Genomic DNA, 10,314 nt, shown 5'->3' with positions numbered 1-10,314 from the left:
AACAGTGATATATATATATACACACACATTGTTCATTCTTAACCGACTTATCAACTTTGCCTAAATTCCTTAACTACTCCTAACTAAATTTATGTACATACTCAAGTAATACCTATTCATTATAGTTGTTAGCTGACGCCAAGTTAAGGATTTGTTAGTTGACGTCAAGTTAAGGGTCATGTTTACATATTATGTGTGGAAGATAATAGTAAAGTAATGTTACAAAGTATTGAATTACTTGCTCTTCATATGATTTATGCCCCATAGCCATTGGTTATGAAGTAAAAGGAAAAAGCAAATATTTGAAATATTAAAAAAGCTAGAACTTCCAATAAGGAATAATCTTAATACATTCAAAAAAAAATATTTAATTTTTTTAAATATGATTATATATTTGAAATTCGTACGTACAATAGGTATAAACTTAACTTTAAAAAAATTAGAGGGAGAATTAAAATTGATTAAATTTTTAGGGCATCGAATTTATAATTTTACAATTTTCCACAAATCCCTATGTATATAAACATAAATTGTAATGGAAAAACTATATTTTCTTCAAAACGGGAGGCCAAGTCCACATGAATGTTGTGCATAATGTGAATATTGTTCCCTTAATTATTGGAACTTCACACAAGTTGGACTTCAAATATTTAATACCGTTACTTACGGTTGAACACAATCATTTACAATTTAAATAAAAGATATAATTTTGCAAACATCTCTTGTAACTTTTTTATCTGTTGAAAAGAAATTAGTGATAAATTTATAAAATTTAGGATAATATGTTTCATCAAAATTCTCTACAAATATTTGGGTAAATATATTCACAACTAGTGTCTATACAAAATCATACCAGTTTACAATAAGTGAGTTATAAATTAAAGGAAATTATAAGTTCTTATGGATTAAAAGGATGCAGTTTTTATTTTAATTTTTAAAAAATAAAAAATTAAAGGAAATGTGTATTGTTATATTTATTTTTTTATGAAAGAGAATATGTATTGCTCCATTCATTTTATTTTATATGTCGTCTATAATTAAATATAAAGTTTAAGAAAATAAATACACTTTTAAATCTTGTGATTTTAAGCTAAAAAAAATGTGTTGTCTATCAAAAAGTCTTTTGAACTTAATGATAAGAAAACACATCATGTGAAATTGTAAAATTTTAAAACATATTTAATTTCAACATGTTTTATTAAACACAACAAGTAAATCAACATGAAAATTATGTAATTATTGGTGCAACGTGGGTTCATTTGAATTTCCGTTTGGTTTGAATATAAAAAACTTACTTGTATCGGGTGTTTTATATCAAACTAATGCAATTATCATTATTACTTGATTTAATGAAATAAAGCACATGTTAATTAATTAAGATTAAGTGAAATGAACTGTAAATTTAAACACATGGCGTGCATGTATTGGGTTGGTGTAAACACCCGGTGCGGATATGTTTTACCGTTTTAAATGGTTAATTTCTTACAATCACAATTGATTATCCTACAAGAATTCGACTTTCAAACCTAGTACTACCCCTTAATTACTTACTAGGACCTATTAATAATGGGGGAAAAGGACAAATATATCCCAAACATTCGTAAATGGTATGCGTATACCCTTCGTTATACTTTTAAGACATCAATACCCTTGCCATCCAAATTTTGGAGCATATATACCATTTAAGTTAATGGTGGTACACGTGTCTCGATCCTAATCATTGACCTGATATTTGTTAAATTTCTGCCCAAAATTAAAAAAAAATCCACGGGAATTAATCTAGAAACCCGCCCAAATACATAATACCCGTGACCCAAAAAAACTAACCCAAATTCCTAAATCAATTCACCTAAGAGCGAAGAACAAAAGTGGCAACCGTAGATCCGCCGCTACACGGCGGCTCAAGATGTATAATTGTAGGCTAAAGCGTGATCGGAAGGGCAAAATGTTGAAGCACGAGTATCAATCAAAGCAACTTCCTTCAAAGAGGATACAACCAAATCTCGATGGTTTATTAATACTCGGTTGATTAGTCAGGAGAAATTGGAATCCTTTAGAGAAGACATCCAGAATCGGCTTTCTAGCAACTACAATATCATAATAAATGGAAGTAATTTGCCCATGTCCCTTGTAAATGAGCAAAAGAAGAAAGGTAAAGTTATCAACTTTGCAGTATGCAATATCGTGGAACAAATTGTTATTGATCTTGTCTTTGAGGAATAACTCGTTATTTTTTTTTCATATTCTGAGTTTGTTTTAAAAAAAAAAAAAAAACTTACCTAATTTAAGATCCCACTGCGACCTCAAAACTCCTTCTCTTTCTCATTCACCTCTTTTCTCCAAACAAATCTTCTAATACTAGTATCAGTCTTTGTGTTTTTTTGGATGGGTCTTTCTCTTCTACGAGAAAATTGACGAGAAATTGGAGGATTTAGTGTTGAAGCTAATTTGGGGATGAAGATGCTGCTAGATAAGTGTTTAAGTTGCTTAATTGAAATTAACTGAATTGATTTGGGGATTTGATTATTATTTTTGGGTTATGGGTATTATGTAATTGGGCGGGTTTTTAAATTAATTCCGGTGGATTTTTTTAATTTTGGACAGATATTTAACAAATATCAGGTTAGTGGTTAGGATCGAGACATGTATACCGCCGTTAACTTAAAGGGTATATATGCTCCAAAATTTGGACGGCAAGGGTATTGATGTCCTGGAAGTATAACGAAGGGTATATGCATACTATTCACAAAAGTTTGAGGGTATATTTGTCCTTTTCCCCTTAATCATATTACGAACAAGTGTAGTGACCCTCTAGATCATTTTCATTGTTCTTTGATCTTTTTAGTGTTTAGAGTTTTCCCTATAATGCTCCCAAGTCATTTATGATTGGTTGGGACTTACAATTTGGTTTCAAGGTCGTTCTTTAAACTTTGTGCAAGTTTTCGTATTTTGTAGCCTTTGAAACTTGAACTGTTGAGTTTAGTTAAAAGTTAAGAAAGACATACTCAGACTGACAATTTAATCGGCTCAGAAAGAGCCATTTTAGGTTAGGGGAATGGTTGGTTCGGGCCTCGAGACTTCTGGTGTGAGTTTGTATTATTAGAAATTTTAACTTGGAAGCTTAAGTCAAGGTTTGACTTTGGTCAATATTCTTGTTAAACGTGTTAAATGAGAATTCCTTCAACGAGGGTAGCTCCAAAATGTTGAATTTGGTCTAGAACAACCTTTCATGTGGTTTCCAACGTTTATTGTGGTTTCTAGCTTAAAATGGAACTTGCGTGTGGGACACTTTTCATCAAAATGACCTCATATGGAAGTTTTGATAGTTTCATTGAGTCTAAAATGTTCAATTGAACAAGGCAACATATTTCGTTTGCGCGCATAGGATTCCAAACGAATTCCAGACACACCATCAGAGAATTCCAAGTTGGGGCAAGCCAATTGATGTACATTAGTTGGTGTAGCACACTCCTTTCATCGCGTTTACGAGGGTTTAGGGTCACGTTAACGAGGGTTGAGGCCGCATTAGCGAGGGTTGAGGGTTGTATTCGCGAGGGGCTGGAAGCCTTGGCCTCTATGATGAGGTGCCTCGTCGTGTTTGTGATGGCTTTCCTCGCTGGTCTTCATATTGCGAAGAGCTTCTTCTGAGTGGGACACGATAATGATCCTTTAGCTACACGATCACGATGGGTTTGTTATTCTAGTCTGTTAAATAAGACCAGTCATGCAATCAGCTCAATCCTACATACTCTTTTGGTGATTTGGGAGCTCCGGCTTGGGTGTTTCAAAGTGCTGGAGGTGTGTGGTGCTACACATTTGAGTGTTCATGGAAGTGTGTAAGGCGTCGGTTTGGGATAATTCTCGCCCCAAAGGGGCTGCCTGTTCTCTTGAACTAGTGTTTTCTTTGTTTTTGTGTGTGCGGGCTATTCTAGACACACAGTTGAGTTCTATTTAAGGACACATGCTTGGTTAGCCGATTAAGACCAATTGGGGGAGTCAATTTTGCGATTCCAATGAAGGTCTTACATTCCATTTTTATTCAATTTTGGTGTTTTTTTTCTTTCATATTTTAGCGATTTTAGTGTCAAAACGTCTATACTAACGTTGTGATTGATAATTTGATAGTGTGGCGGTATTTAGAGGCGATTCAGAAATGAATAACTCATGTGCGGTAGATTCAGAGAACTGGTGATTGGCTTTGAGGTAGGATTTGATCTTCTTTCTTAATTAAACTTCTTAGATAATTCTTATTATAGATTTCATGTATTCTTGGATGGTATTTTCCGAGAATCTAGATTTCCTCTTGTTATTACACCAATTCTTTACTCGGTCGGAGCTTTGGGCGTAGAATGGGTGTTGGAATCCTTACTTTAGGCTTGTATCTTTACTTTAGGTGTAAAAGATCTTGTTTATTCTTTCTAGGATGGGTGTTTTGTGGCCTTAGACTAGATTGGAACTTAGGTGCTTTAGATTGTGCTTTACCATCCTCCTGGTAGGGTTTGTTCCCTAGAGGGCTTGTATTGAGTCATTTTCCTAGAGTTGGTGCTTGTGTCCTTGGTGGCTCGTTGTAGCGTGGATTGGTCCAAGTTATGATCAGTTATGGACTGGAGTAGTTTGTTTGGAGTAGGGTGTCATCCCTAGAGTTAGTTCCCTTCTTTATTGATTTAATACCTCTCCTTTGGTCCTTTTTCTTGTTGTTTAGTAGTAAAACTATTATATTCTTATTGTATTCGATTATACTTTTGGGCCCAAGGTTGTACGCCAGGACGAGTTGGATCCAAGGTTAGTAGTTAGGCCTTTGGTAATGTGTTGTGGTTGACTGTATGATTATTTGACTTGAGTTCCTCGTATGAATGTTGGTGATGACATGCATCGTTTTGCTTGTTCATTCTTATAAGTTTTTGTTTTACAATCCTGGTTCATGTATTGACATCACGATGAACTATTGTTTTATCATAGGAGTCATACCACGGCTATCACTTGGTTTTTTGGCTTTTGATATCACGATGAGCGTCTAGGACATGCTTCTTTCCTACTTAAGATTTTCAAGGCATTTCAAATGCGCTCATTTTTTACTTGACTAGCCATTGTTTCGATGCCTTCTCTTGCATGATCCTTGGCTACTTTGAGGCCCTCTATGGAGTCGACACTTCTTCAGATCACTTTTATTAGTTGGGTTGGGAGTGGACTAGTTGGTTGGGCGACTTGGAATGATTTTTCACTCTTGTGAGCTGGGATAGGAGTTGACTGTGGTCTTGGTTACTTGGCTGGGAGCTCTGTTTCCACTTCTTGGGTTCAAATTTATGGCACTTCCCTGATGTTCCCAAAAAATTCATATGCATCTCCTGTCACCCATATATTTAGTTGTTGATTGTACCCTTTGGTGTATGACGGCCAGTTGGTATCTTCCAAACTTATGGGAGTCCGGCTAGGTTATTGTTTGACTATATTCTGTTCTACTTTATTGTTTTCTTATTAGTTGATAGGTCCTGGACTTTAGAATTTGCTTGTGGATCTCCTGAGCCTAGGTAATTGACTTGTATCTTAGGTTCTTGCGAATAGGTAGTTGGCTCCTATTCCAGGTACGTTCTTGACTCAGCTTCTCATTCCTTGTATCTTGTTTCTACTCTTTGTTGTCTATCTATTTTAGTATCTCATTTTAGCTATTTGTCTCCTTGTTAGTTATTGTTTATGTTTGTGTTATATTTTGAGCTCAGTCAGTCATTGCCTATTGGGTATCGGTTTTGGTGCTTATACTACTTTTTGCCCCCTCCAGATTGTAGTTTGAGTTATCATCGTTGATTTAGAGTAGTTCGGAGCAACTTGGAGCTTTGGAGATTAGGGTGAGTTGTCGACATCCGGAGCTTACAGATTTTCGTCTGTTTGGCTAGACTTATTCTTTATATTGTATTGAAAGACAACTTGTACTTATGTTGTATTTGTCGAAGCCCTGTACACTTCTTTTGGGTTAAATGCTCAATACCGACTGATGAGCCATGTTTTGAGACGGTTAGTGTATGATTAGTTGATTACCTTCTCTTGTTGTAAGCTTTATGCACTTGTTGTTGACTTTCGCTTGGTGGTCTGTTGCTTATAGTTTTGGGCTAAGGGCTAGGCTATCTGCTAGTGTGGTGTAGTAGTTATCATCATTACCTGAGAAATCAAGTTGTGACAAAAAGTACATCAATAGTCATTTATGTGAAACAATCGATGATCAAATGACCATAAAAAGTTAATAGACAATTGGTAGCCATAATAAGAAGCAGATACAAGTTCTTTTTTTAAGTACAAATAGCAATTTCAATTTATGTACAGATCTTGTATCGAACCTCAACCAAACTCACTACAAAGATTCAGCACTAATGATTAAGATCTTTTATAAAAGATTCATTGAAGTCTTTTCTATTTGCAAATGTATAGAAATTGTATCATTATTGCATAAACAAGTAAGCGTAAGTGACACCCACACTAATCTTCATATAACAATGGTCAACTCGGGGAGACGATACTGGGCTAAGGAGACATGGGAGAGGAGAGAGTCATCTACCACAATATAGATGAGAAAATGAAGGGTGAAAATTTAGGAATTTTCTGCAACTTATTATTATTATGGGCCTAAAAACGTCTTAAGGCTCATATAATTCAAAGTGGAGCAATTTAAATTGATGGCAGTCACACGATGTCATTTTCAATTATTTTAACCAATCATCAGGTAATTCTTTTTTATCTGCATAATTTAGAAACAATTTTTTTTAGTTTTATTGAATTGTACAATTGACCCTTCCAATGAATTGATTTTTAATTTGATACTTCAAAATAATTGACCTTTAATTTTGGTCTTTGACACCAAACGTATGCCTAGCAGAGTATATGTCTTTTAAAAGCACATATCATAACTTATAAGATATATAAATATATATATATAAATATAGAATTTTAAACTTATATACCGTGAAAATAGTATTTACCTTAAAAAATAAAAGTTTAAACACCAACACAAAATAGGGAAATAATGGAACCAAATAATTATGTTCTGTTGTTTGTACCTACGTGCTAGAGACGAACTTAAATTTTTGCCATTCTTAAAAAGAATTAATTTATGAACATATTCTAAAAGAGGGGTGAAGTAAAATATGATAAAATGTTGGTGGAGAAATCTCATTGTTGGTAATGCAAAGGTGTATCTTGACAAAATCCTAATGATTTGCCTAATGCTCATCTAGAAGTTTAACAAATATTATCCAAATAATATTAATTTTCAAGATTTTACACACATGAACAAATTTTAGTTCACACCTACTACTCAACTAGTATAAATTGGCATGGTTAGCAAAGTACAAACGTACATAAATTGTCTTGAAAAGTATTAAGAATATGAGTGTTCATATCATAAGAATTATTATAAACATAGGTGTCATGATGAGCTTATTGTTGCTTGAAGTTAGTCTAGTCCTTGGGGATATAGGCACTGCAACATCTTATCATCCTCCTTATACACGTAATTACTCTTCTTCCTAATTACCATTGTGTCATTGTTGAATATATTCCTATTTATATATAATAAGATTAATTACTGACTTTAAATATTGAATTTGTAGGTGACATATTCATACTAAATCTATTTAATATATTTCTTTCTCCTTGTGTTTCAATATTTATTTAAATAATGGTCAACTAATGCAACACTTACATATTTTAGCAAACGAGTCACGATTATAGGGCCCGTTTGGCCATAAATTTTTCAAATAATATTTGAAAAAAATTTGACAAATAATGTTTGTCCATACAATTTGTCATTATTTGACAAATATTTTTGGCAAATATCCCAAATTTCCAAATGGAAAAATTACTTAAATACACTACTTTAATTATCTTAATAACCATTTATCCCAACTTATTTTAAAAATTTCAAAAATCCCTTATTCCCCCAATTCAAAAAAATATAAAAGATACATCAAGATTTTCCACCTTTTTTTCACCCAATTGGCAAGTTTTACTTTACCAAAAACTAAATCCTATTTTTAAGCTACCCACTTCCCCATTAACATCCCCAATTAAAATTTACCATATTAATTTTTATTCCTTTTCCTTTTTATTTCCCTACATTGTAGGTGTATAATTGTCTACTTTTAATTCTCCATTCCACACGTTTGCAGGTTAATTTTGAATTCCAGTTAAAATTTCATCCATATCTATTTGATATTCTAGGACTCTCTTTCCATCTACCAAATTTTCTCCTTCAGCTTATTCATCGTGTGAGTTTACTAATTTTTATTCCTTTTCTACTTTTAATTCCCCATTCCACTTGCAGGTAAATTTTGAATTCCCTTCAAATTTTCATCCATATCTATTTGTTATTTTGTAGGACTATCTTTCCATCTAACTAGATTTTCTCATTCATTCAATTCATCGTGTGAGTTTACAAATATCATGGAAGAGTGTGGTAATTTCAAATGTGTGTATGATTCTGATGATGAGCTGTGGGCTGAGAATAGATCTAAGCGATTGCATGACCCATTGTTGATGAAGAACAACAATGATGAGCCAAAGAAGAAGACTGAAGAAATCAAGAAAAAAAGGCCAAGAAAACTTACATCAACTGTGTAACTTATTATACGTAGCTGGGACAGGATGAACAAGTTTATATGTTGTTTTGTGTTGAAGACAATTATCTTTTGTGTTTTTCTAAAAGCTTATTGGTATTACAATATTTTATTAGTTATGAATGTTATATTTTTTCAAGTTATTTTTTTAGAAACAGTTGTTGGTTTACAAATTTTTTAGTGTTTCATTTTAAGTTATTTTGACAGCTAATTTACAAACTGAAGTATATTACACTTAAGTTCTAATGTGTATGATACATTATTAAGTTTTTTTCACTTTATACAAATGATGTATATGATACATAAGTATAATATATACTTGAAAAAATATTTTAGTTATATATTTAGCAACTTGAATTATATGAATGTATATGATACATCATATACATAAACAAACTTAACCCTGATTACTATTACAGTATAACGCACCACTAGAATGTACTATATCAAAATTACAGTTCATAAGGCTGTACACATTAAACATGTCGTACACATTTGAACAAGTCAAGTTTTGGGACACTAGAATAACTCATGATGGAGTATACACGAAAAATATAACATATTTTTCACTAAAATGAATGTATCTGATACATAACTGGTTACAAATAAGCCCAGCTTGAATTACTGTAAAACTGAAACCCAAACACTGTTGAATATAATATATCAAATTTATAACTCATAAGTATGTATACACGAATCATATAGTAAACAATTGAACAAATCAATTTTTTGTACACTTGAATATCTCAAAATACAATATACACGGAACACATAACATCTTTTCAATAATATTCATGTATATGATACATCACATACACAAACAAACTCCTATATCATTACTGTTACATTGAAAACGCACCACTATTGAATCTATTTATTTATAAAATTTGGAGTTTAAATTTGGCACATAATTAAACTGCAAAGTCACAAATTCTAGACTCGACCAGAGCAAGAGCTTCAGTATCTCTTTCGGTACCTTCCACGCATATGACTTCACCTGATGAACAATCAAAATAACGTATATCCCCAACAATTTTATCAGTTGTATCAATACAAAGAGGATACATGCCAATTCCAGTTGCATTCTTTTTCACTTCGAAATAAAGTTTCACATCCATGTCGTTTTTGATTTTCAACGGACATGAGCTTCCCTCGACAATGTATCGTATTTCAATATCCTTTGTAACATTGTCGATCTCAAGCTCTGCTAAAATCAACGTTTTCAGATTCACAAACGAAATAGAATGGCTAACAACAATTCCATCAACTTTGTAACCTTCATAATTAATATTGCTTACCCAAATTCCAGAATGCCGCAGCAGAATTGAGATATTCATCTTCAAAACCTTTTTTTTTTGAATTCTTAGTATGCAGATCAACCTTTACAAGAATATTTTTGAATTATGAAGCTAATCTGATTTAAAATTTGAATTTACTAATCAGTTACACAATCTGATGACCATTAATTACGTGATTTCAGTTAAGAATAACAAGAATCACGTTAATTAATCCTAATTAATCGCAGCAGCCTTTTAATTATGATGTATCAGTTAATATGTATCCCGTGCCAGAGTGATGTATCCCTTGCCAGAGTGATGTATCCCTACTAATCCGTTACACAATCTGATGACCATTAATTACGTGATTTCAGATAAGAATAACAGAAATCACGTTAATTAACCCTAATTAATCGCAACAGCCTTTAACTTTG

At 32.8% G+C, this 10,314-nt stretch overlaps 2 long non-coding RNA genes across 2 annotated transcripts; both read left to right on the top strand.

Moving 5' to 3' along the window:
* The first annotated feature begins 1,844 nt into the window (after window positions 1-1,844).
* On the top strand, window positions 1,845-6,037 carry LOC104648797 (uncharacterized). The gene is made up of 3 exons (XR_742751.4): window positions 1,845-2,152; window positions 4,126-4,203; window positions 5,777-6,037. It is a non-coding gene; the product is annotated as an uncharacterized lncRNA (long non-coding RNA).
* Window positions 6,038-8,144: 2,107 nt separating this feature from the next.
* Window positions 8,145-8,758, top strand: LOC104648796 (uncharacterized). The gene is made up of 2 exons (XR_742750.4): window positions 8,145-8,255; window positions 8,366-8,758. It is a non-coding gene; the product is annotated as an uncharacterized lncRNA (long non-coding RNA).
* The last annotated feature ends 1,556 nt before the right edge of the window (window positions 8,759-10,314 follow it).

The sequence above is a fragment of the Solanum lycopersicum genome, chromosome 8 (genome assembly GCF_036512215.1).
Source record: "Solanum lycopersicum chromosome 8, SLM_r2.1".
NCBI lineage: Eukaryota > Viridiplantae > Streptophyta > Magnoliopsida > Solanales > Solanaceae > Solanum > Solanum lycopersicum.
Note: the sequence above shows the minus strand (reverse complement) of the source record. Positions and strands in the feature narration are given on the sequence as shown.